Genomic DNA, 27,878 nt, shown 5'->3' with positions numbered 1-27,878 from the left:
ATGGGATTTTTAATGACCACCCGGGGTCAGGACCTGAATCTCATGCAAAGGAAGAAGGTCGCTTCATAATAAAGTTAACATTAGAGAAGCTGTCATGGCAAGACTGTCTTTGTCTTTATTTTTAATAACAGAAATGTTTTGCTGATATAGCATCTGACACATCGAGTGGTTTATAATTTTGCACTCCCCTTTTCTAATAAATATGTATCATTTCCACCAGAACGTGCCCGGTCAAGCTCTGTCTCCAGAACACAGTATATTACAAAGATGCCGACGCTAGCTGTTGCATGTCAATAAAAAAAATAAAAATGCCCTCTGAAGTTCATCACATTTCATTCCTGACAAGCGTGGCTTTCCAATTCGCCTCCGAGCCGCCGCTTCCCTCTCAGCGTGAAATCCAGCCCGCCAAAAAGCAATTTCAGCATGGGCACCTCGTCGTTCCTTCCAGTTTTGATGCAAAGCGAGGGAAAAAATAAATTGGGCAGCCAGACGGTCAGGAGCGCTTGTTCCCGCAAACCTGCTCGGCCAAATCAGCTCTAAAGCACACCTGTTTTTCATTGTTCAATGAGATACACATCTACCCCTGACAGTGCGTAACATTTAAACAAAGTTCAGCTCTGCTTTACACTGTCACTTCCTACGAGGTTGGTTGGTTTGTTTTCCTCTCGAACATCTTCTCATGAAAAATGGGCTTTCTTGCTCTCCCTAGCTCGTCTTCCTCTCCTTCCCACCCCCTTCTCGGCTCACAGGGCTCCAGCCAGCACCCAGTGGAGTCAACAGAAAGACTCTCACTGACTTCAGCGAGCACCGATTTAGGATTCACGGGCCTGATGAAGACTCCTTGTGAAATAAGGCACTGTTCCCTGTGAGGGTATCACAGTCCGGCCCACTGAACTCAATGGCTTTCTTTTCACTGACAAGAGTTTCATTCATGAGTTTAGGATCAGTCCTCTATCCCGTGTCTTTGTTCTCCTTTTCCCACCTCCCCAATACCAGAGAGACCTCACTCTCTTTTTGACCATGTCTACTACCCATGATTTACTAGGTCATGAATAAACTTAGCTTGTAAGCTCTTGGGAGCCGAGGCTGTCTTTTTGTTCTGTACAGCACAAGAGGCTCTTGAACCATAATTGGGGCTCCTAGATACTACAGTAATACAAAGAATAAATAAATACATAATAACTTAAGGAGTCCTTTACTACAGTGATGGGCATCACAGAGGTAGACTAGACTAGGAAGCAGGAGTAGGAATGTCACTTGGGTTATCCTTCTGCCCAGATAAAGTTGCTGTTGGCATTTTTGTTGGTTGTGTTGCACCGGTATAAAGCTGTTGCATCACCCCAGAGGAGGCTGCATTTCAGCAGCAGGCAGGGTGATTCATCACTGTACACACACAGAGTTTATAAAGTGCTCTGAGATCATTCAGGATAGAAGCAGTTACATGCAAAGATGAGTAACTGTCATTGCTAGAAAGGGGACGGGTGCTATGACCATTATCGGCACATGCTGAATCTGTGATGTGCCTGTTGGATCGGCGATTAGCAATGCTAACACGTCAAGCCCAGCTACCGCAGAAATCAGTGCAAAGGCTCCCTGCTTTTGCAGCAGTGTGGTAGCTTTGGGTGTCTCCTGCACAGTGTGTGTGAGGGGGTGCATGCAACACCCCCACGTTCCCCTATCAGGGACTCTGAGCAGTGGGTACTCTGCCTCACAGTGGCCTAACATTCCTGGAGCCACCCTGAGAAACAACAAAACATGGCAGCATCACTCACAGAGATACACGGTTAAAGGCCTGCCCCCACACATGCTGCATGCATGTCCAGAATGACTCTGGGGCGCTGGGTTAAAGTTGCTGTGGCAGCTGATAACAGGTCCACGTTATCTCCACTTTCCTTTGTCACTTGTAGTAACGCAGTCCTACACAATACCCCCTGAGAAACGAGGCCTGGCATCGGCGCATGCTGCCTAGTAACCACATTTCCTGGCTCTAAATATTTTCGGGCTGCTTTTAATGACCCAGCCACTGATGCAATAAATAAATAAAGAACTATAATCATCATCATTTAAAAAACGATGGTTTCCTGGAGACATAACCCCAAATACTGTATGACCCTCTTAGGAAATGGTGTCTTAAGCTATTCTAGGACAACCCTGCATTGTTTATTTATAGGGGCTCCCTTCCTGAGACTTCCCCGCTCAGCACAACAGAGGATGTTGCAAACCTCCAAGGTCCCGGCCAGAATAGCCTGGAGGGGGAATTCTTTGCCAACCCCAAATGTTATGTTCTAATTTGGATTCTGGGATAATAGGAAAACACGGTGCCATGTTGCCGTGCTAAGTACCAGTTTTAATAATACCACTAAACACTCTTAGGGTCTGACCCCATGTTCATTAATAAGAGTGCCATTCACTTAAATGGGCATGGCTCAGAACCCTATAGCTCCTCTTCTATCTGTAGATCTCAAAGCACTTCACAGAATTAAGTGTCACCCCCATTTTACAGATGGGGAAACTGAGGCACAAAGCGGTGACTTGTTCAGGGTCCCACAGTGAGTCAGTGGCACAGATGGGAACAGAACTCTGATCTTCCCCACCCCCATATTCTGCATCCTAACCACACTATCTTACTTTAAGATTAGCTATGGTACTTTACTTAAGGTATGTCTACACTGCAAAGAATGCTGCGTTCTTAACGTGAGCTAGCTAATTTGGGTTAAAATCAGGGGTGAGCTTCCATGGTGGTGATTTAAAGGGCCTGGTGCTCCGGCCACCATGGAGCACCGGGTCCTTTACATTCCTGCCCGAGCCCGGCAGCTGGCTCCGGTGGGGATTTAAAGGGCCAGAGGCTCCAGCCGCTGTGGGGAGCCCCGGGCCCTTTAAAGCACCGCCCGAGCCCTGCTGCCGGAGCTCCAGCAGTAATTTAAAGGGCCCAGGGCTCCCCGCAGCAGCTGGAGCACCGGGCCCTTTAAAGCACCACCGGGGAAGCCGGTCCCGTCCGGCATGGCATACCAGCTTTTGCCGGTACGCCGTACCGTACCGGACCATACCGGCTTACTTTCACCTCTGGTTAAAACAGCAGTGAAGAGACAGCAACTCAGCTTCTAACTCAGATTAGCAGCCAGAGTTCAGCCCCAGGCTGCCCTCTAGGTTTGAAATGGAGCTGCTAATCCAAGTTAAAAGCCAAGTTAGAGGTCATGCCTTCACTGCTATTTTAACCTGAGTTGAGAACACACCTTTCTTTGCAGCATAGGCATACCTTTAGAGGCTTCAAAGCAGGTCACCCCCGTGGATGTGTGAAGATGAGTGGGGAGGACACAGCAAGAGGGCCCACGCAAGAGACTTCATAAAACCATCTCTCCCTTTGCATTATCTGGAGAGAGCGAGCGAGGATAATACAATAGCCACAGAGTTTATTCTCAGCAGAGTCCGATGGCAACATAATTAAAATGCAAGCTGGAGTCAAGGTACCTATCAATAAATCTTTGCTTCTGGCTCCAAAGCTTGACAGGAAGCCTATACCTGGCGAGGGGAGTTCAGACAGAGGGAGAGGCAGGAATAAAGGGTCTGGTTTATGGATGGCTATTTTAATGTTTCAGTTGAGTAATGGGCCTTGCAAATTAGCACCCAGCGGCCTGAAATACATAGTTTTCCAAGGACACACAGGCTCTCAATCCGACAGGTGATGTGGGCAAACAGTCCCCGAGGGGAGCTTTGATTTCTGCACTTCTCGGATGCAGTCATATTTTATTCTAGCCGAGATGATGGTAAAGATAGCAGATTGCTCTGGGGTGATCGAAGGGCTCGGGGAGGAAATGGAGCAGAAAATGACCCAACATGAGAGCAGGGAGATGCTGATGAACTAAGGTGGTGGGATAAGGGGAGCAGCCAGCCGGTCTCCAGTGGGAGGGAAGGTAGCAAGGGGGCTATGAAGCACCTGATTTGGATGCTTTCTTTCAATCAGAGCATGGTCACTGGCTGATCTGCACAGGGTAGCGTTTCATGGGTTGAGGCACATCCACTGCAGAGACAGATCTAACCGGGCCAATCCCTTTGCAACCAGTTTCCAACTTTCTGTTCATCACCACTTTGTAATTCCCTCCCCCCCCCCCAATCCACTGGTGCACAATTCATCTGAGCCTTTGGGAATTTTAGGTAGTCGGCTTAGAATGCTTTCAGCACCCCCATGGCCCCACGTACGTCTATGCCTGTGACACTATCTGCCAGCTTGCAGTGAAATAAAGAGAGCAACCATTCACTGGGATAATCATGGACTGTTTCTCTATCCCCCAGCCCCAGTAAATCTCCTCACCTCTTGTCTGTTTGGAGGAAGCTCAATGCTGCCTCGCTGGATCAGGTGCACTAAGGCTGGGGTGCACACTGACATGAGGCATAGCACGGAAAGGAGGAGGAGCCTGAGGACCACGCCCCAACCTGGCTGGCCCCTCCCCTTTTGTCCACGGGACATTCTCAGGTAGGCTAGCTGCCCCTTTGCCTTCACAGACAGCTAATGGCAGTGTTCTGCCGGGAGCTGCCAAAGCTGCTCGGAGACAGGGCTAGGGAGGACTCCCCATGGGCTTCCCTGCCGCCAACCAGGGCAAGCCTGTGGCAGCAGCCCTCAATCAGGATGCGGTGCCCAAATGATGACATCACAGAGTGAGGCCTGACATCATGCAGCAGGTCAGACTGAGATGGAATCTGGGGGAGCTCACACTTACAGCGCTCCCTTAAGGACTAGGGCCCAGGAAAGCTCACACTGAATTTCAGAGCGCTACATTGGCTATGAGTGATGTCTTCCCTTGAGCTGCCTGGTGAAAGGCTATTCCTCCCTGGCATGCTTCTTTCCATACTGGGCAGGGTGCAGCCTACAGTCGGAGTTTGGTTTGAATCTGAGATTCTGGATCGAACATCGGAAAGTTTGGCTTTGCCTCTGTGCTAACAGAAGAGTGCAGGAGGGGGTTAGTGCAACGCACACTTCGGAACACTAGGTGGAGCCCAGGCAATGGATTGATGGGGAGCAGAGAGCAAAATAATTGAACCATCCCTTTCCCCATCTTTCTGGCCCATCCTCCTTTTCACACCTCCATCCATCCGTCTCTCTCACTCCTCCCCTCCTTTCCTCTCTCCCCTTTTCTCCACATTCTCCTCACCTCTTTCCCATCACATCCCCTCCACTCCCTTCTGTATCTTTCTCCCACTCTTCTCTTCACTCCATCCCTCGCTGTCTCCTTCACACCATTCCCACGCCACGCTCTCCGTACCCCACTGTCTCACACAGACACCGACCGCTTCCGCTGGCGCAGGCTCCGCTGCCTCCGAATAGGAGTGCAAAGAAAAGAAGCGTCTGAGTAACAGGACGTATTCTCACTGCCCCGAGACGCACATAGCTACGTAGAGCCACCACCAGCATGCGAGTCAGCAGCAGCCCTTGCCACCCTCCCTCGGCAGAGGATGGTTTACCGATGTCTCTACACAACACTTTGACGGTTGTGAGGGCTGTATTTATCACAGTGTGGGGCATGTGCCTGCAAATTGCTTTGAACCTCCAATTATGGGCATGACCCCTATAATTCTTCTCCTCATTGTACCAACAGCATCCTATGGATACAGCATTTTAAGCATTATGAATTGCTGCTCGCAGCCCCTCCCCACTTGGAAAGTAATTAAGACAAGAAGGAAAACACAGCTTTTCTTGCAGCCCGAGTGTAGCAGCTTCTGAATGTGAAAGGCTGTGAGCCCCCGGGGAAACCCACTGCATTTCCCGCCCCCCCACCTCCAGACACATACTTAGATCGTTTGGATTTTGTCATCAGGACTCAGAGATGCTCATCTCACCTCCCCGACTAGACATCTGCTCATGCTCATTGGTGACCTAATTTAAGGCTTTGCAGCTGCATGTGTCATACCAGCCTGTGTCCTCATGCATTCCCAGTGACACTACTCCCACTTCAGCCTCTGCCAGGGAACACCCTACACCCATCAGAGGAAAACACACATTCCCATCAGAAGAAGCTGTACCTTGGGGTGAGTGCTGCCCACCACCCACTCTTTTTACCTTTTTACCTTCTCCCCTTTTAATCCCTTATTCTGAATATTTCATGGGTATTTAGTGCTATTCAAAGGCGCCAGCTTGGCAGTCCTGGAAAGTGAAATCTTATTATCCTCAGAACTGGTACAGCATCCCCTGTGCACACGCCATCCCTGCCCATGAGTGTGGCTCAGTGCTGTTCTGGGTAGACACCTCCAGGCATGGGAGGGGAATTCAGTCTCCGAGATCCATCCTGACTGAGGTTACGCTCCAGTGGACCACACGAGAGAGACCACACGTCCACTGGGGATAAGGACCGAGACTCATTTTACACAGGTTACTAAGCAACCATCAGAAGGCAACAAATGATGGTCGCTCCTGACTTGGGCTGGACTTGACTCCGCTTCCTCGTGGTGACAGCCTATCTCCCATGATCATTCACTTGAGCCATCCAGGTTCACCTGTGCTGTTCTCTCTACACGGATCAATGAAGTGCACCACCTAGTAACTGGCTGGCTCACGTGCACCACTGCCGTGCACTGATGGAATCAGAATCGTACAACCCTGAGTCACTGGCTGTACTCTGCCAACACCTAGGGAAACTGTACGTCAGCACAAGCTGGTAGACGCTGTGCTCTGGGAGCAGAGAGATCTGAGTTCTGTCTCTGCTCTCAGCACGAGGTTCCAGGGGGCCAGGAAATGCAGCAGAGGTACAAATATGAACTCACTGTGAAACGCTGCAGAGAAGGTGCAGTGTCTAATTGACACTAATGCCCACCTAGCGATCACCAAGAGCTTTGGTGGTATGATAAGATTGCCAGCAGCACACCCTTTCCAATCCCTATATCACTGGGTTGCAGAGAAGGAAAACCACACTTTCAAAGTTAATGAACATGCCTTTTTATGCCCCCATGGCAGCTTTTCCATTCAGTCTCCCATGGCATCTCCCTCTGCTCACATGGGACCTAATCCAAAACACTGAAGTCAACAGAAAAGCCCCCAGGCACTTCAACAGGCTGTGGATCAAGCCCCAAACGATCTCAGCTCTTTAAAGCTTTAAAATTCTTTAAGAAAAGAGCTAGACACAGGGACCAAAACCACTCAGGCCAGTTAATTTGCGGTCTTCTCTTTAAGTACTTCTGCAGGGAAAGTCACAAGTGGTTCCAGGAAATGCCAGTGGCCTCCTCTACCTGTAATACTGCAAACCTGTTATTAACATCTCTCTCTCTTTATACACACACACACACACACCAGTTTTTGAAAAAGGAGAGAATGGGCAAAAGAAAGCAGAAGTCATTTTCTCTTGGCAAAGCTGCAGACTCAAGGAGAAACATAAAATCCCAGATGAAGGGCTTGTCTAGTTTATTATAACATCAGCTTTAATTTATGCTCCTGCCTTTTATGATTGTTCTCTATCACTGTTCCTGGGGCTTATTTATAGAGGGCCATTAGCACAGGGAGCAAGCCCTGATGAGTGAGCATTTGGAGCATCTGCCAGGGGAATGGGGATATAAACCGAGATGAGGAGGCGGCAAACCCTTGCAGGGGGCTTTACCACATCCTCTCTCTGGGAGCCGAAAGGATAATTTGATCTCGGAATGTGATACGACTTTATTTCAGATGGTGTCTTTCAGGCAAACTGTACCCTTCTCTTGACATGCTTTAATAAACTTCAATGCACCATGACTGAACTAAATGATAGCACACCAGCAGCGGAGGGATGGGGATTGAGTGGTAAAGGCAAAGGATAGGTCATCAGCTGAGTGCTGGGGATGCAAAGGAGAAGGCCCTTGTGCTCTGAGCAGGAAGACAGCATAAGCAGAGACAGAAGGCCACATGGAGATGGTTCCAGAGGTGACATAGGGATGTTGAGGCAAGGATATACCACAAGGACCTTCTTCTTGGCATGAGCTGCAGAGGAGACGGCTCTTGGGCCTACGGGGTCAAGACTGCAAATAGGGACGGAACAGAGGATGGAGCTAAATGAGAGGAGGGGAATGGAGGGAAACAAGGCCTGTTAGGTAGGTTGGAGCAAGTCCATGGAAAGGTCCTCCCCCAAAAAAACAAGAATCAGGGTCCCACTTCTGCTTATCACAGGGGAACTGCATAGGCTTCAGGAGAGTATGCATAATTTACACTGATGTTCAGTGAGTGGAGTGTCAGGCCTGTGAGGGGCAATATAGGACAAGTTCCCAAAATGGACATGGAAGGGGCAGGAGATATTTGAGGTTGTGTGTGTTGTAGTTATGCTTAGAATTGCAAGTCCAGCTGGAGGGGTCTTTTACTGAATTTCTACAGTCTTTTGTTCAGTAAAACTCCCAATGACTCTCTCCCGCCGATGCACAGATGCTTCGCAACAATGTGGGATTCTTTCTTTCAGCACAAACAGCACCAGGGCAGATTTTTAAACAAACTCAGCTCCCACGTAGGCGCGAGCGCAAACACACACACACACACACACACACACACACACACACTAGCCAGATTTTCCAATGAGCTCAACCTGTTGAGTGCATGGTAGGCGCAGAGCTCTTGGGAAAATCTGGGTCCCGCTGTCTCTAACCATATGTTTCACAGTCTGGTACCATGCCCGAAGTGAACAAGTGAGGCCAACCCCACTCTGGCAGGAGTGAGAGGTGGGATTGCTGCTCTTAAGGAGGAGCAGCAGAGAGGAATCCCCTAGAAAAAGGCTTATTTAGATCCTTCACTCCCTCTCCCTGAGGCCAGTGCAAGGCAATTCCTTTGTGCCCGACAGCTTTATTCACCCTGCCTTAAAAATACCAGGCAAAGGGCTATCCGGAGCTTCCCTTAGGAGATTATTCTACAGCAGGGGTCAGCAACCTTTCAGAAGTGATGTGCTGAGTCTTCATTTATTCACTCCAATTTAAGGTTTCGCGTGCCAGTAATACATTTTAATGTTTTTAGAAGGTCTCTTTCTATAAGTCTATAACGCATAACTAAACTATTGTTGTATGTAAAGTAAATAAGGTTTTTAAAATGTTTAAGAAGCTTCATTTAAAATTAAATTAAAATGCACACTGCCTGAGTCCTGGCCCTCGGACGTGTGGCCAGGACTCAGGCAGTGTGAGTGACACTGAAAATCACCTCGCGTGTCGCCTTTGGCACGCGTGCCATAGGTTGCCTACCCCTGTTCTATAGCCTAATACATGCAGAACTTCCTGAAACTCGGTCAACCTGCCTGCCAGCCTACCTATCATAGACTCATAGAATATCAGGGTTGGAAGGGACCTCAGGAGGTAATCCTGTCCAACCCCCTGCTCAATGCAGGGCCAATGCCCAACTAAATCATACCTATCTAAGGTTTTGATACTGACGCCCCTCACCATGGTATCTGAGCACTTTCTGTGTAAAATCAATAGCAATAGTTATGTCCCTAGTGGCGTAAGTTCCCCTTTCTTAGGGCCACTCTATCATTCTTTGTTATGCCCCCTTCAAATCACACTTAAGAAGTCTTTCTCCTCCTGGGTGCCTGCCAGAGATGGGAGGACAGCTCAGAAAAGTATTTCCATACATTTCCTTGGATAAAAACTCCATGGTCTGACTCCTCAGTTACACGAAAGCCACTTTACACAGCCAGAATGGTGTAAAGGGACATTCATGTAATGGAGAATTCAGGCCATCTGTGATTCGACGGCATTCCCAGCTATTTCTATTTGCTTCTGTAAACGTTTGTACTAGCAGCAGGTTTTTTGCTCATGGAAAAGCAAAAGTCGCATGAATACTTGTGTGACGGGTTTGGTCACAGTGACCCCTTTGGGACTGTCACCTGATGTGCTGGAATTACCCCTGAGCCTGTTTCCCCTGCCAGCTTGGGACTCCAGAACCCTGCCTTGTTGAGCCAGACACGCTAGTCTGCTGCAACACAGACCCAGGTCTGGTTCACACCCCCAAAGCTGCAGACTTTAACCAAAAACTGCTCAGCAAGTCACCTATCTCCAGCACCCAGACCCCCAGCTTTTACAGGGTGAACTCATATATTGTCTGCTGTCTATAACACTGACAGAGAGATATGTACAGCTGTTTGCTCCCCCAAGTATTAATCACTTACTCTGGGTTTAAAAGTGATTTTATTAAGTATAAAAAGTAGGATTTAAGTGGTTTCAAGAAATAACAGACGGAACAAAGTAAGTCACCAAGTAAAATAAAACAAAACACGCAAGTCTAAGCCTAATACATTTAAGAAACTGAATACAGGTAAATCTCACCTGCAGAGGTGTTCCAATAAGCTTCTTTCACAGACTAGACTCTTTCTTAGTCTGGGCCCAATCCTTTCCCTGGTATAGTTCTTGTTAGTTCCAGCTCAGGTAGTAACTAGGGGATTTCTCATGACTGGCCACCTCCTTTATTCTGTTCTACCCCCTTTTATAGCTTTGGCACAAGGCAGGAATCTTTTGTCTCTCTGGGTCCCCACCCCTCCTGCTATATGGAAAAGCAACAGGTTTAAGATAGATTCCACTACCTGGTGACATATTCACATGTCCTGTGAGACCCCATGCCTCCATTCTTTCTGGCTTGACTCTCAGGAAGGCTTACAAGTAAACAGAGCCATTTACAACCAATTGTTCTCGTTAATGGGAGCCATCAAGATCCTAAGCCACCATCAATGGCCCACACTTTGCATAATTACAATAGGACCTCAGAGTAATACTTCATATTTCTAGTTTAGGATACAAGAATGATACATTCATACAAATAGGATGAACACACTCAGTAGATTATAAGCTTTGTAATGATACCTTACAAGAGACCTTTTGCACAAAGCATATTACAGTTAAAATATATTCACATCCATACATATTTTCATAAAGCATATGGAGTGCAACATCACAACTTGTGCAAATGCATGCAAATGCGTGTGATGATTCACACCAGGAATGTCCCACTTGACCTCTCCTCCCGTACAATAAACATCCCAGTCATCCAAGCAAGAAGCCTAATGGTATCATGTGACCTCAGGTGTCATTATTAAAGAATAGTAAATAGTCAGAGACCTAATCTGAGCAAAGAGTTTGTGAACAGCCCATTGGCACAAGTATGGCAGCACAAAGAGGTAGATTATACACCCAGAGAAACAGAGAAAGACCTGCTGTTCTGTTAAAAGATAAAATAGATTAGACAGATAGCTAGGCAGACAGAAAGACAGACAACGATGACAACAAATGAATTTGTAAAGCTCAAAGTCTGTTCACAGATCATTTGTGAAGAGAACAAAAGGGTTTCAATTTATCCACTAAACCATTCACCGCAAATCATCTGCTCAGCCCTTGTGCTGAATCTCTTCAAACATTTGTAGGTGGCGTCTGTGTCCCCTTTGCACAGAGAGGAGTTAGAAAGCCAGTGGAGAAGCTGCCTTCTTCTTGGAGAAATACAGAGCCACTAATCCAACACCAGCTATCACAGTTTGAATCACAGACAGGGCTAGTGAGAAGAAAGAGTCGCCCGTAGGAAAATCTGAATTTCAAACTCTAACTATCCCAATCCAGTAGCTCTGATTCCCCTCCCCCTGCCAACAGACTCTCGCTGCAGGCAGAATAGATGATGTTAAATTATTTTGGAATATGCTGAGAATGTCCTGCTTGGGCAACTGAAGCCTCATAAATCATTCTTCTTTCCTACGCTTGATTTCTCCTTCAGCAGGAAAATGTCAGTTCGCTGGGGAGTTCGCGGCCTTGCCAGTTCCACGAACATGCTTAGGGTGTGCGGAGTGGAAGTTAGGGAGATGTGGCAGAAGAAAGACTGAGGAGCAAGCTGGGAGAAAAGGCAGAGGGTTTGGAAGAGGGGAATGGAGGAATTAAGGAGAGGGCAGACACAAGTTAACGGGTAAGGGTATTTGAGAGAGGTTGTAGAGGCTTGTAGGCAGAACGAGAGACCAGAGGGCCCAGGCTCCTGGGTTCTACTCCTAGATCTGGGAGGGTGTGAGGGTTTAGTCATTAGAGGAGGCGTCTAACCACCAGGACTTCTGGTTCAGTTTGCAGATCCGTGAAGGAGTGCGGGTTTAGTGATTATAGCAGGGGGGACTAGGAGTCAGGGCTCCTGGGTTTTATTCCTGGCTTGGCCACCCCACTGTGTGAACCTGAGCCAGTTGCTTCATCTCTCTGGGCTTCAGCTTTCCCACCTGTTAGGCAGGTATTATTCTCTCCCCTTGTCTCACAAGAGCATTGCCAGCCTCGATTCATTAATGACTGGGAGGTACTGGGGACCCTCAGAGAGGAAGGGCTAGAGAAATGCAAAGTATTTCAAAATGTCAAGTTAGGGTTTGTCTACACTGCTGATGTCACAGTGCGGCCGCGGCAGCCCTGTGACGTGGGCAGTGTAGTCACGCTTCATCGCTGCGGGAGAGCTCTCCCGGCCATAAAAAAACCAAACACTCCGAACGAGGGGTGGTAGCTTTGTCACCGGGAAGCGCTGTCTATACTGGCGCTTTTCAGCACCAAAGCTTTTGTCGCTCAGGGTTTTTTCACACCCCGAACAACTAAAGTTTGAGTGCCAGAAGTGGCAGTGTAGACACAGCCTCATTGTATGCCATCTGTCCCTTATGGCTTCTTATGATCAGCCATGGGGCTCTGGTTAGATTATAGTGATGCAACAACACCCACTGCCTGAATGCAGAACGTTAGCTGGAGAAAAGAACCAAGCATTCAGAATGACAAAAGCAAGGTGAGGAGCAAACAGTTACCCCTGAATCCAGCAGCCGGGTGCTCCTACGGGGTACGAGGGCCTGTTCACCCCGTCCTAGCTTGGCAGAGTCACTGGCATTACACGAGGGGCCAGCAGAGTCAGTGGAGTTACACAGTCACCAGGGATTTACCTGTGAAGGTGCCTAAATACCAACGTTGCCATCCCAGCCCCAAAAGGCACTGACCAGCCCCCTTGTCGGCATTCTGAGCAGAGCCACCAAGGTCTGAGCAGGCCCTGGAGACTAACATCCCCTGACATTGCTATAAGGGGTCCCTTCAGACCAGCGCCGAGAGGCTCAGATATCATTGCCGAGGGGATAGCTATCAACCTAGATAGCTAGGTTGATGTACCGGGCAGGATGTTGCAGCTGCTCTGCAGGTTACAAGGACGCCATTCTCCAAGGCTGTCAATCTGGATCCTTTCACCGGCACTAAAATCACTTCTCAACTCAAATCAAACGAAAACCCTGATTGAGAAGAAAGGACTCGCTGCCCAGGACTGCCTGGGGGAGAGGAGCACTTCAGTGCAGTACCAGAGCCCAGGCACGGCACCGTCACCCTTTCGTAGTTATTGTGACATTTGCTTCACCACTCACTCCTCCCACACACCGATGAGGTCATCCTGGGGGCTGTGATAGCCTCGCGTCTCAATGTTGGCCTGGCATCTGTCACTCACGGGTGATGGACAGATTGCAGACTTGGGAGCTCTGTGACAAGGCGGTTGGGGAAGAAGCTTCATTTGTGGCTCCGGGTAAAGAGTGACACAAACTTCCTCCCCCTCATGGGAGGATTATAATTGCAAAAGCTAAAGGTGAGAGCCGAGTGTGCACATCCCTGCTGGGAGCAGCAGAAAGTCACCCTGGCCCTGCTGACAAGCCTCCTCTGGAAGTTATTGAAGAGCAATGGTGTTGAATCACACCAGTAGGGCAGGATCCCCTGGCTCTCCCCACGGGGGAACCACATGTCCCTGAGCTTCAGGAAAATCCCTGCTCTTGGCATCTGTCCTGGAGAGCTTGACTGGTTTACCAACCACTCCCTTTCCTCCCTACACCAAGCTTTGTCCTGTTTTTATGAAGCCGCAGCCAGCCAGCTGAGCAGGGGAAACTGACAACAGGGCTGGGCAAAATTTAGCTGGGGATTGGTCCTGATTTAGTTGGAGATTGGTCCTGCTTTGAGCAGGGGGTTGGACTAGATGATCTCCTGAGGTCCCTTCCAACCTTGATAGTCTATGATTCTATGAAAAGCACATACCCCCTTGAGGTCCAAATATCACTTGAGATGCTCAGATACCATGGTGATGAGCCAGGGATAGACAGACAGACACACCCGGCATCCCTCATGCTGACACATAGTCTCTTCCTGCACATACCACAGGACCTCCCAACTACCTTCTCCATTCTGCATAGCTCTCAGCCCAGCTTTCTCTGACTCTCGAGACGGACAGGATCGGGAGCTGCTTGGTGGAGGTGGGTAGGAGAGGGAGATATTGGTACAATATTTTCTCTTGATCACCCAGTGCCAAAAACTTTCCTGACCTCCTCACTCAAAAAAATGCCCTGGGATAACCCCCACTCTCCTGCAAAAGACATTTCGCTTGTCACTTTGCAAACCTGGTCTCCCTCTGACTGAACGTCTTTGCTCTATGGACAGCACTCACGCTGCTGCATGCCCCAGCACGAAGTTGCTCAGGCGGGAGTCGAGTCACTGTGTCAAAGCACTAATGCGATCGATGCACACAGCCATTGCGTACAGCTCATTCTGCTCAACGGCAGAGCTCAACAGGCAAGGTTGGGGGAAGTGAAGGAGAGATCTGTTCTCCTGCCATCTCCTGGCTCCCTGGGTCAGTTAGTTATTAGTTTCTACCTTCAGGTAAAATCTCCATTAAATAATTAATAAATAAATAAACAAACACAACCCACCCACGCTCCTCTGGAGCCCGAGACTAAGTTTTGTGACATGGTAGCTATTTATTGCTCTCTCTCATTTGCAAACACCATATGTGACATGCACGGGGAATGGTTTAGTGTAAGGCCCCTTGGTTATTCTGCGGATGGATCAGATCAGCTATTTTAGAGGAGAAACACACGCCACGCAAACCAAAAAAAGCCAACAGCAGCAGCTACAACAACAGCAGCAATAAAATCTATAGTGATGCATTCAAGCTTGTTTTTAAACTCAGAGGAAGGTGAAAATGCCAAGAAGCGTTATTAGCACCCCGGGACCAACTCTCGCAAACAGCTGCGTCAGACTGGAGTCAAGCTGCCGGCAGGCAGAGATTCTCCAGAGGCTATAAGCCAAATGATGTGCCCCTGGAAATGCCATAGGCTGTCGCCAAGCACAGATCTGGTGATTATCTGTGGAACGGCTCCCCTGGGCCACAGCTGACAAACATGGGACCTAAATAATACCCATTTCTCCAGGTCCTTTTTTTGGTGTTTTAGATGCTTATCCATGCCATGTGCCCACTGCAGCACCTGGTGCCACTGTACATGATGGGTCAAATGCATCCTCAGTGTAAGCCCATCAAAGCCTATGGAGTTACACCAGGGTTTTCAGGTCTTGTTGGGCTTTTCAGAGGAGCTTTGGGATGTTAGTCACCCAACTCCCGGGGAATTTCGGCAGCAGTGGGGCCCTTTGAAAATCTCAGCCTCATTTCTCTCTGCATGCAGCTCTTGGAGGATATAATGGGAGATGTGTGTGTCCAGGGGGAAGTGAACAAAACCCTCCCACCAGACTTGATCTAGCATACAGCACTGTGACTCATCCATCTCAGAAGGCCTTACGCTCTGATGTGCTTACACTCTGCCGAGTGGAGAAGAAAGCACCAGGTCAGCCACCTGATGCGTGCTGCAGCGAAGGAACATGCCTGCATTTCACACTCAGAAGGCCAGTCTGTGATTCATTTGCAGCTGCTCCTCCGAAGCGGCTGCCCTGCAATCTGACAAGCAGAGGGCTCCCTTGATTTTGAACAGACCCAGTCACTCGCCCACTGAATCACGTAAGTGTATATCACAGGCAAACGTCCCCTCGAGCTGGGATTTATCTAAGATCTTTGTGGGTGAGAAGGCATCAGCTGAGGAGGAACAAAGTTCTGATGCAGCAGCATCCCTAAACTCTGGAGGCAAAATCCTGGCTCCACTGAAGTCAACGGAAAACTCCCATTGACTTCGGTGATGCCAGGATGTCTCTCCGGATCCAGGATTTTGGTTTGGCTTGTTATAGACATAGGAGACAGCAATAGGAAGAGTTGCGGGCACCCAGCAACCTCCAGATGACCAGCAACTTGCTGGTTCGAGCTGTACATGCCCGCACATTCCCAACCTCAAAGAAACAGCCAGGAACCGTGCATTCCTTTTTATCTGGGGTTTTCTCCACCTGAACCTCGGCCCACCTGAATGCTGTCAGAACAAGTTTGGATTACTGAACTGCGATCTCCACATTTCTCTCAGGACTCCCTTTGGAGTCAAACTTCTTTAAAGTCAGACCTTCGTCCCGATTGTCCCGGAAAGGCTACGACTATGAGGATGCGCTTCATAAAGCCACCCCTACAGTCCCGCTGATGGAGATGGAGTATAATTTACAGACGATTAAAACCCAATTAACAACACTAAGTGGGTACTTGAGGCTCTGTTAAAGGAGCCATGCAAATGAGGAGTGATCAGAACCTTTGGTGTCCCGAGCACCTGTCAATTCTCATTTGAAATAAGTGCATTAGCCTCGTCCAATCTCCATCTAACCTTTCCACTCTCCCTTGCTCTGTTTCCTTGGCAACCATTTAAAAGTGTTGGAAAAAGGCACAACTGCCTTCAAAGGGAAGGAAAGGAAAGGAAAGACAATATATGTTATTTTAAGGACCTATCTCTCTTTCTTCAGGTGCCCTTTCCCCCCTCCTCACTGTAGGTTCCCCACTATATGTTCTGACAATGACGGCTTTCTAGCCTCTAAAATTTCACCTTCGGCGCACTGCTAAAAATTCAGGCTAATTAGAGGGGTGTTAACTGGTCTCATGGCAGCAGCTTCCCCAGCTTATGGGGCCATGAGAGGGGAACTCCATGGAGCAGAGCAGATTGCAGTTTAGTGGAGGGCGGGGAGGGAATCATGAGGGATCTAACCTGAGTTTAGGAAACCTCATTTGAAGGGGATACTGTGTCAGTAGATGGCCTAGTTATCAGGTGTTTGACTGCAGCTTCTTGGGAATGTCCCCAGGAAAATTGTCTTCGCCCTCAGATTCTCTGCCCCCACTTAGTGGGGCGTGTTCTGGGAAGGGCGAGGAACGTCGAGCTAGCCCCGCTCAGACAGCGCCAGGGTCCCCAAGGACAGGGTGCTGTGGAGGATGGAGAGAAAGGATGGGCCTGCGGTGAAAGCCCTGGACTGTGTCTCAGGAGACAGGCCTCAAATCCCAGCTCTGTCACAGACTCCTTGGGCAAGTCACTTTGTCTCTCGGTGTGGGGATAACAGTGCTGACTTGCTGCCAGCTTCCGTGGCTCCTACTCCTATTGAGTCTGCAAGTACTTCCAGGAGGGGCTGTCTCTTACTGTGTGTTTGCAGAGTACCTAGTGCAAGAGGGCCCTGATCTTGATAGGCCTGTAAGGGCGGCCCTAATATTAATAACAAAGGTTAGCTGGATATTGTCCTCTCAGATGCTACCTTCCCAGTAGGGCTGCCTGGTGCAAACGAGTATGGGCTCCAGCCCCAGGGAGCTGTTCCACTCTCCCTCAGTCCTGATTGCCTCTGCTCTCCTGCTGTTGTTAACCGTTTAGCGCATTATGGGCAGACGCCCTTGTATAACCTGCTGAGAGCTGTGCAGCTCTCTGGAATGGTACAAGCAAAAAACTTGATATTTCTCCGAACTCCCTGTCATTCTCAGAGGAAAACAGCAGTTAACAAAGGTCAGAACTTGAGGCTGTCATTAAATACTACTCAGTTGCCTGTGAAGGAGAGATTTCCTCCCTCCCCTGGTCCTCTCCGACGGCCTTCGTGTTCCAGCAAATCCACACGAAGAGGGTGGCATTTGTCCTGCCACCGTTGGGAGATGCGCTGCAAAGGGCAGAAGGGAGAGAGCAACGAGGAGCAGTCACAAAACCAAGATCAGGGATTATGGCCCCCTGAAGCCTGTCCCCTCTGTGTCATTTGCCCAGCCGGCTGTGTGAATGTCAATGTTTGAACGGCCCTGCAAAAACATCCACGAGTCATCTCCCCACCCTCCCCGCAACACCTTGAGCCGTCAGGGCAAGGCAGCCTGAGAGAGGCTGGAGAAATGAGGGTTTAAGCCCCTGCCAGATCAGGAGTCAGCTACAGGCTTCAGACATCCCCTGCAAGACAAGAGAGGGACGCTGGGACATAGTGGAGAGAAACAGCAGCTGATATTAATAAAGGGGTTAGGACGGAGCGGGGGAAATTGTGCATTCCACCCAGGCACAGCCAGATTCCTTTTCAGAATCCCCCCTTCATAGGGATCTGGAGGCCCAAGAAGTGATCCTGTTTGCATGCCAGGGGGCACAGAGGCTGCAGGAGCCAAGGGAGAAAGGGAATGCTATTCTATGTGTACAGGAACTCCTTGTTACCCAGTGGAATTCACCCTGCAGGAGAAGTGGAATGCTAAGGCTCGGGGATGAGAGCTAGCTACAACAGATCCCCGACGTTAGCCATACAGACTAAAACACTAGCACTAAACCATTTGGCTTTCCAGGGCTAGACAACACGGTCACAGCAAACACCTCCTTGTGTCTAACAATGCCAGGCAAAGCTCTGTTCACGGACCAGCTCCGCTGCACTTCCGCCTGCTACTTGTTTACACACCGTTTTAGCACCCCAAAGACCAGCTCGATGTCCAGGGCTGTTAATGTCCCTGCTTTACTTCCTGCTCCCAACATTTGCCTGCGTAACTTCATGTGCATTGTGTGTGACTGTTTACACCATGTACCAGTCTAGCCTTAGGTATATTGAGTGTCTGCACCTTCTGACTCAGCCATGTATCTTAGCGATCTGTCTTCGGGCTCTGTGCTGGACCCCAACCATGCTGGTATCTCAGAACTGCCTTCTTCCAGTCATCAGGTTGAAGCACAGTCAAAAAATAAACAAGCACACACACAATATACACACTGCAATGGGCAACAAGAGGGTTAAGGAGAGCCTGTGGACCCAGCTGACCCCAATCAGCTATCCATGCAGCCAGCCTCAGGCACGGAGAAGGGAGTTAAAAGGGCTGACCAGAGCTCTGGTACTTCCTCAGTGAGGTTCCAACCAGGAGCCCAAGACATGAGGGGGCCACTGGTGCCTGATGACCATGGCGCCACCTCTTCCCCTGAGGCCCTGCTTGGTGCTCGCTCCCTTCCACCCCCACCATGTCACTCGCCCTTAAAGCAGGGGAAAAAAGTGATTGGGTCATGGCTCCCTGGGCCCCCCTTGGTTCCAACCGAGAGACTAAGACAGCTTGCTACCTAGATGAGCCATTTGGTGAGTAGAACGACTAGGCCCAGGAAGACGGACAAAAAGGAATTAGCATAAGGATCAGCAGACCTGAACCCAGGACTATCAGACAACCAACATCCCTACACTGCCACCCAGCAGCAGCTGTAACCTGGCCACTCCCAGCGATCCACAAAGGTTGAATGCCACGGGAAGTTCTGCCTCAAGGTCTCTGGCTGACAGTGATAAGCCCATGGGGTGTACCAGGATGTGTCTAGGCGACAATGTGGTTCTGTAGCTAGCTGTCATGATAGCCCTGCTTCTGTGTTCCTGAGCTCCCAGTACCGACTTGGATTCTGATTCCTGATCTACCCCTGGAGCCCAACACGGACACCAATACCCAGTATTGACCCTTGGCCTGATTCCTGGCTCTGACTTTGGCTTGATCCTCAGCTTGACCCTTGACCCCGATTCCGGCTCTGGCCCTCGGCTTCAGTTCTGGGATCCCAAGTTCCTGCCTCGCTGTGCTCAGGATCCTGACAATTAGCTACAAAGAGACAAGCCAGGAGCAGAGGGGTGGGGTCTGGCTGGGTTTTAGTTCACTGTTTCCCTTTTGGTTTTGGACTCCAACACCCCGGAAGGGGTAGGACTCCAATATGCCTTAGACTAGGTTAGAGGGGACCTTGAGAAGTCATTTAGTCCGTCCCCCCATGCTAAGGCAGAACCAAGTAAACTCTAGACCATCCCCGGCGGGTGTTTGTCCAACCTCCAGTGATGGGGATTCCCCAGGCTCCCTCAGTTGCTGTACATGGGCATGCTGCCCTGTTGCGCCCCATGCTGGCCACGTGTGGCTCTGCTAAGGCCCTGCCTCTGGTATATAAGCTCCGCACAGGATTTATTTCTGTCCAATAATGTCCCTTCTCCCAGGGGCTAATTTATTTGCATAACTCCCAAACAATGCTGAGCCAGGGGTCTTCTCCACCCACCCTCCCAGTCTGGTCTCTCTAGTCTTCCCTGCATGGGTAAGTTGCACTGACTCTGCCCTTCCTGACCAGAGTCTTTTCTACTTCGGTGAAGTCTCCTTTCCCTGGCTCTCAGACTTCAGCTCTCTGGCTCTGGCTTTTGGGCCCAAACCCTTTCCCCCAGTTAAGGGTGTTGCAGCAGACCTCTAATTCCTGCTCACAGCAGCTCTGCTAGCCTCTTCCCGAGCTGTTTCGGTAGGGTTGCCAACCCTCCCAGCTTCACAGGGAGCCTCCCAGAATCAGGCTCTATCTCCCAGAGGCTACTGAAGCCAAACCAGGAGATTTTAGGCACTAAAGTCCAGTGGTGCAATGGGGCTAAGCCTGCCCTGGCTCTGCGCTGCTCCTAGAAGCAGCCGTCATGTCCCTGCGGCCCCCGGGTGAGCGGGCAGGGGGTCTCTGTGCACTGCCCTTGCCCCGACTCCGCAGCTCCCATTGGCCCAGGAACTGCAGCCAATGGGAACTGCGGGGGTGGTGCCTGCGGGCAGGGGCAGTGTGTGGAGATCCCCTGCCCCGCTTAGGAGCCGCTGCCAGAGGGAAGTGCCAGTCGCTTTCAGGAGCTGCCCCAGGTAAGCGATGCCCAGCCAGCGCCTGCACCCCTCACCTCCTCCCGTACTCCAACCCCCTGCCCCAGCTGAGAGCCCACACCCAAACTCCCTCCCAGAGCCTGCAGCCCTCACCTCATCCTGCACCCAAACTCCCTCCCGGAGCCTGCACCACACATCCCCTCCTGCACCCAAACTCCCTCTCAGAGCCTGCACCCTTCACCTCATCCCGTACTCCAATCCCCTGCCCCAGCTGAGAGCCCACACCCAAACTCCCTCCCAGAGCCTGCAGCCCTCACCCCATCCTGCACCCTTCACCTCATCCCGTACTCCAATCCCCTGCCCCAGCTGAGAGCCCACACCCAAACTCCCTCCCAGAGCCTGCACCACACATCCCCTCCTGCATGCCAACCCCCTGCCCCAGCCTGGTGAAAGCGAGTGAGGGTAGGGGAGAGCGAGTGACGGAGGGAGGGGGAATGGAGTGAGTGGGGGCTGGGCCTCTGAGAAGGAGCAGGGGCCTGGCCTTGGGGAAGGGGTGGGGAAGGGGCCGGGCAAGGGCAATTGGGTGTGTGCAATTAGACAGTTGGCAACTCTATTCCCTCAGAGTCCTTTCAGCAGTTCCCAGTGGAATCCTTTTCCCTTACCTCTCCGGCTGCAAGAGAGGTCCCCAGGGAACAGCCCTCTGCAGGAGTCTGCTCAGTCTCTGCAGTCCTCTTCCTGATTCCCTCTTTCATAAAGTGCCCCCCCCTTAAGCCCCAGTTAAGCAGCAGATAATGAGTCCAGGTGCACCCTCTTAAAGGGGCCAGTCACCCTGTGACAGCAACACATTCCTCTAACTATCTATCCTGATAGTTAGAAAGTTTTCTGTAACATACAACCTACATGTCCCTTGCTGCAGATTCAGCCCATTACTTCTTTCTTCTACCATGAGTGACAAGGAGAAGAGTTGATCTTTATAACAGCCCTTAACATATTTGAAGACTGTTGTCAGCCCCCTCAGTCTCCTGTTCTCAAGACTAAACATGCCCAGTTGTTGTTTTTTTTAACCTTTCCTCCTCATATATCAGGTTTCCTAAAGCTTTTAATCATTTTTTGTTGCTCTCCTCTGGACTCCCTCTAATTTGTCCACATCTTTTCTGAAGTGTGGTGCCTGAAACTGGGCACAGGTCTTCAGCTGAGGCCTCGCCAGTGCCAAACAGAGTGGAACAGTGATCTCCTGTGTCTTACATATGTTACTCCTGTTAACACACCCTAGAATGATATTAGCTTTTTGTAAGACTGCACCACACTGTTAGCTCATGTTCAATTTGAGAGCCTCTATAACCCCAGATCCATTTCTGCAGTACTACCCTCTAGCCTGTTAGTCCCCATTTTGTATTTGTGCATTTGATTTTTTTCTTTCCTTGGCGTGGCACTTTGCACTCGCCTTTATTGTATTTCATCTTGTTGATGCTACACCAATTCTCCAATTTGTCCAAATTCTTTTGAATTCAAATCCTATCCTCCAAAGTGCTTGCAACCCCTTCTTGGCTTGGTGTCATCTGCAAATTTTATAAGCATACTCTTTACCTTATTATTCAAGTCAAATATTGAACAGTACCAGACCCAGGACATACCCCTGCAGGACACCAGTATATATGTCTTCTCAGTCTGAGAGTGACCCATTGATAACTACTTTGAGTTTGGTTTTTCAACCAGTTGTGCATCCACTTTGTAGTAGTTTCATCTACACCACATTCCCTTAGCCTTCTTATGAGAATGTCTATCTTATATATACCCACACACTTCACACATATGTATATGTGCACTTAATGCACACAATATTCCTAAATTTGTCTCCTAAACACAATTCATCTCCTAAATCCTTTACAATCACTAACTAATCAACTATCCCGAGTTCCTTGTTTGTTAGCTAAGATTAGGATAAAACATAAAACCACTGTGCTTTAACATCCTATTCCTATAGAGATAAGCAAATGCAAGTAAGGGACCATACAGCCAAGCAACTACTTAAAAAAGTAGCCAGATGTCACAGAGTCCCCGAGCGATGCTTTGGAACTGCTCCCCACAAAGCCAGTCAGGACTTTGGGGAGCCTCTTCTCCCTTGAAGCAGACTGTCTTCAGGACAAGAAGCTCACACGGCTTCACCTTCCTGGGTCTGACCTTGGAGCATTCAGCATATGCCCCTCCGTGTGCTTTCCACAGCGAGTCTGCTCAGGTGGGATCCTGGGGAAGCCAGAGTGTCCTGCCCCCCACTTCGCAGTCAGACATGACTCTTAGCCAGCCAGTAAAACGGAGGTTTATTAGATGACAGGAACACGGTCTAAAACAGAGCTTGTAGGTACAGAGAACGGGACCCCTCAGCCGGATCCAACCTGGGGGCAGCGAGCCAGACACCCACGTCTGCACTCACTTCCTGTCCCCAGCCAGCTCCCAACTGAAACTCCCTCCAGCCGTCCCACTCAGCCTTCCCCCGGCCCCTTCCCCAGCCTTTGTCCAGTTTCCTGGGCAGAGGTGTCACCTGGCCTCCAACCCCCTTCCTGGGTTCTCATGTTACGTGCTCAGGTATCCTCCCTCAAGGAAAGTCTCCCATCCCCAATGCAGACAGTCCCACTTCATCACACCAGACCAAGGGGGTTATAGCAGACAAGGCAATCTTGGGTGGGCTCAGTTATATAGCACGCACCGGGAATGAGAGGGGAGGGGGTGATTTGGCACAATCTGGGGGAGAGATTGTTTGTGTTAATTAATTGTGTATTAAGAAGTGTGTCCATGCCACTTCACATTGAGCATATCAAAAAAAAAGAGAAAAGGATGTGAGGGGTGGGGGGTGATAACAACCACAAAACAAAAACAAAAAGCCCTAATCTAACATTCAACAAACACTCAGCACCCAAACAGCCTATCTTTGTCAGGAACCTTAGTTCCAAGAACCACTTACAGGCTTTCTTCAACACATTATAATATTAATCAAGACTCATAATGCAGAGTGATTTGCATGCCAACAATATATTTACACTGTAAATTGTTTGTTGAGAAGCCTCAGAGAAATATGCAATTCATTGCCATTGAACTTGGGTAGCGGAAAAAAATAAAGTACCAATTCCCTGTAGAGTTTGTTCCTTCTGGGTTTGGCAAAAAAAAGAAAAAAAAATCATTAACATTCATTTTGATTTTCCATGCAGGCTTCCGTGCCGAACCATTCTGCTGGATCACAGCGTTAGAATTAGAAAAGGGCTATTAGTACCTCATATTAAGTGCCGGGGACAGCAGTATGTTTGATAGGGGCTGTAGCTGATGTCAAATGGATCCTATGCTGGCTCTTAGCCATAGAGCCAAGGCAAAGCAAAGTTCTCCAAGTGGGGTCTCTTGGTCTCCAGAGCTGGCATGGGCTCAGAACACTGCAGAGACAGTGCACTTCAGATTCTTACTCGTTGGCTGTGTTTCTCCAACAATGGGACTCGTCCTAAGAGAAAGGTCATTTCACGGAGCCTCATCCTCCCATGCTCACCAACGGCTGGGTCTTTTGATGGGTAGTTCTGCTGAAGGTGGTTAATGGGCCCCAGATAGGGAACTCTGCTCTTCGATGAGTGCTCAGACTATTGTGGGAACAGCACCGGTGGGCCCAAAAGGCATCCAGTTCTCTGGATGGGCTTGCCATGACACAGGGACTTGAGAGCTTGGCGTGCGAGTATCAATTTGGGGAGGGGAGGCTATCTCCCTTTCTCCAAAGAACGCCATCTTCTTGCAGCCCGATTCTGCTCTGCATTGATGTCCGTGGCACAACGCATCAGTGGCAGCCGTATCAAGCCCCTGTACTCTAGAGGAGGTGGTAACAATACACAGCTGGAGATCAGGAACAGAGTAAACAGGCAGCAGGGTGGAAGGTAGTGGAAAGGGGTCCTATTCGATTCTATATAGGTTCTTATACCATGCTCATCACTGTATTATCTACAAGTAAAATGGTTGAGTGTTAATTGGCCCTGTTCTCACAACACAATGTCTTTGTTTATTGTCGGTTGTATTACAGCAGCATCTAGATGACTTGACCAAGACTGGGGCCCATTGTGCTAGGCATTGGACATACACATAGTAAGGTCTTAGCTCCATGGGAAAGTTTACCAGTTATACCAATAGAGTTATAGCAGAATAATCCCCCTACTGCCATGTGACACTTTTATTCCATTATAAGAGTGGCTTTTTGTTGTTGTTGTTGTAGCTTAAATCTCTTCAAAAACAACAAAAAAACTAAACCAAAACGAACCACTCTTATGTTCCAATAAGAGTGTTTACACTATAACTAGATAGGCTGAAATTCACTTCTTAGGTTATACCAAAACCACTTCCCCATGTAGACAAGGACGTAGAGGCAGTCCTTGCCCAGAAAAGTTTACAGTCTAGATGGAAAAAGGATGGGGGGAGAAACAGGGGCACAGAGAAAGGTCTAAGGTGACAGAGCAGGTCGATGAAGAGCCAAGAATAGAACCAAGGTCTCCTGACTCCCAGCTCAGTGCACTATCCACTAGACCGTGACGCCCCATAACTGAGCTTTCAATAACATCACAGAAGGTGGCTGTTTTTGTTAAATATGCAGGGGCGGATTCTCAGCTGGTGTTACTCAGCATAGCTCCACTGGAGTCAATGACTGAATCAATGGGAATATGCTGATTGACACCAGCTTTGGAGCTGGCCAAAAACATTGACTATATAAATCTGTCCCATGACCTTGCTGCAATCAGCCAGTTTCCGTTACGTGCCACAGAAGAACTGGCCCTTCAGGAGGGGCGACAGGGATGTAGCGGACCAGATCAGGGAAGACGTTCCAGGCACAGCTCACGGTGTGGAATACAGCGCAGGGATGGTTACAGGAGAAGCAAACAAATGGGACATCAGTGCTGGCATTCCTGGCAAGGGAAAGAGGATGGTGGGGACAGTGTAATAACAGCCATGGGTGGATAAGGAGGGAGAGATGGAGCTACACAAGACCTTGAAGGGGAGCACAAGAAGCGTGAGCATCATGCAGTGGAGGAGGAGAAGCAAATGGGCGGATTCAAAGAGAGGGGTGCCATGAAATGGGTAGATTTGCCTTCTAGCTCTGGAGTGCTTTGCCCTCAAGCTTGGAAGTTCTGTGGTGTACTCTGTTCTCTAGCTTTTGTGCTGCTTGGTCCCTTTCTTGCCCAGTGCAGAGACCTTGCATTTGCTTGCAAGATCTCAAAACCTGCTGCAGGTGACTACATCTAACATTCTCCACTCACCTCTTTTGCTGGCTGCAGGGCTCTGGCCTGGAAAGAATGATTAGCAGAGCCAGTAGAAGAGAATTAAATTGAGTATTTGCTGGTGCCGCTGAAGAGCTGATTAGCAGGTGGTATTGATCTCCTGGTTCAGAGATCTTCTGAAGACTAAGAGAAGTCGAGGTGGGAGTCTGAGGGGGAGTTGAGAGATGGGGTGGGCTGTGAGAAAAGGGGGAAACTGTGAGCCGAATGCCAGAGGGTGAGAAGGAACAGAGACACAGTGCGGGGACTGTGATACAAGAGGTAGGGAGAGGGGATGGTGGAGCTTCGATTCCCTCCATACTGTGCCCGTCTCCACCCCGCCTCTCCTCTCAGTCCCCCACATGCCAGCTCTCACTCAACCTTTCTCCTTGTGTGGACCCTTTAGAGACCACAGCCGTACTACACAGGCATAGGAATAAAACTTGAAAGGGTCATTAGATCCTTGGCCTCTTTATGTTTTATCCTGCATTTCTCTATGCCAAGAAAGCACAATCCAAGCCCCTAATCCCTGCACCATAATTACCAGCGTCAGGCGGAAGCACAGATTTAGCGACTCATTATTGCTTATGCATGGACAACCGCCTCCTCCCACCCCTCCAAGCTGCAACATTAGGGACAGGCAGATGCCCCCAAGCCTTACAGCATTCTGCCTGTGCTGGACGAGGCAAAGGCATCAGGAAAGGAGATGGTGGGGGTGGGCGAAGGGGGCGTAAAATCTTAAGAGCAGCGCTTTCTGCAGAGAAAGAATCCGCATGACATAAATGTCAGGTTTATGAACCATTGAGCTGCTCTAGTCCTGCCTGAAATTGCTCTTTAAATTCAGTGCTGTGAGGGTTCCCTTGAGTAGCTGGACCATTTGGCTAAGTGCAGCACTGAGGACGGTGGCTTGGCTGCTTGGAATGGAACATGTGTGGGAGAGGGGGGCTCTCGATCCCCTGAGACTAGGGACTGTCTCCTAAGCAGGGAACGGATGTGGCAACTGGATGCTCTCTTGGTGTGAAGATTGCACGGATCCACAAACATGCACAGAGCCTGTTGTGAGATCATTTGAACAAGCAGGAGGAGCAATACACGAGAAGAGGCTAAGGGCCTGATTCTCCTCTCACTTCCATCATTTTTATGCCAAGGCAACTAGCTTGACTTCAGTGTAGTAACTCCCAGTTTACACTAGAGGGTCGCACACTTAGTTGCTCCTGTAAGTGAGAGCATTGCGCACACCAGGGGCTCCTTGCATCCCTCCATTCCACCCCCACATGCTCCCCATGTGCCACTTGCCCAGCCCTAGCTATTTCAGGGACTCTTGAAACCCACCGTTGACGCCGTCCCTCGTGTCTGTCCACCAGTTCCCTTCTCCCTCCATGCCAGGGTCACTTTGTGACCCTCCCATTTCTCATCATCCCCTCTCTCCATTCCCCCATTCCACTCCTTACCAGCATCTCCCATTCTCCACCCACCCCTGGCCAGGGTTCCGGGTGACCCCTCATTCTCTCTGCGTACAGAGCTCAGTGTGAACTCCATTCTCACCATCACCACCACTGTGCTCCCCATCCCCTCCACGCCAGGGTACCCTGTTCTCTCCTCATCCTGCCAGAGCACTGTACGTACCCCCATCCCATCCTGCACAACCCTTCTTCTTGGCCAGGTTGATACTATAAACTTACATCGGTATAACTAGGTTGCTCAGGGTGTGAAAAATCCATCCATCCTGAGTGACATCATTATACCAACCTACCCCACCCCAGAGTAGCTTCTCCTGTTGACACAGTAACTGCCTCTCACGGAGGTGGAGTACCTACACCAATGGGAGAAGCAGTGCAGTGCTTACGTGTAGACCTATCTTTCTTTCTCTCACTTTCATCATTTTAAAACTGTATTGGGAGGCTCAGGGCTAAGATGAGGGCTATTGTTAT

At 49.6% G+C, this 27,878-nt stretch overlaps 1 protein-coding gene across 10 annotated transcripts in view; it reads right to left on the bottom strand.

Annotated features, from left to right (window-relative positions):
• Positions 1 to 27,878, bottom strand: part of OPCML (opioid binding protein/cell adhesion molecule like) — an 854,468-nt gene that overhangs the window by 201,050 nt on the left and 625,540 nt on the right. For 2 of the 10 annotated variants that reach the window (XM_039496215.1, XM_039496216.1), the window contains exon 1: positions 4,310 to 4,618. The exons of the other annotated variants lie outside the window; for them this stretch is intronic. The gene's annotated coding sequence lies outside the window, so the exon portion shown is untranslated. Of the gene's footprint in view, positions 1 to 4,309; positions 4,619 to 27,878 lie in introns of those variants that run through there. 10 annotated transcript variants of the gene reach the window in all.

The sequence above is a fragment of the Mauremys reevesii genome, linkage group 12, assembly GCF_016161935.1.
Source record: "Mauremys reevesii isolate NIE-2019 linkage group 12, ASM1616193v1, whole genome shotgun sequence".
Classification (NCBI taxonomy): domain Eukaryota; kingdom Metazoa; phylum Chordata; order Testudines; family Geoemydidae; genus Mauremys; species Mauremys reevesii.
This window is presented reverse-complemented; position numbering and strand designations above follow the sequence as displayed.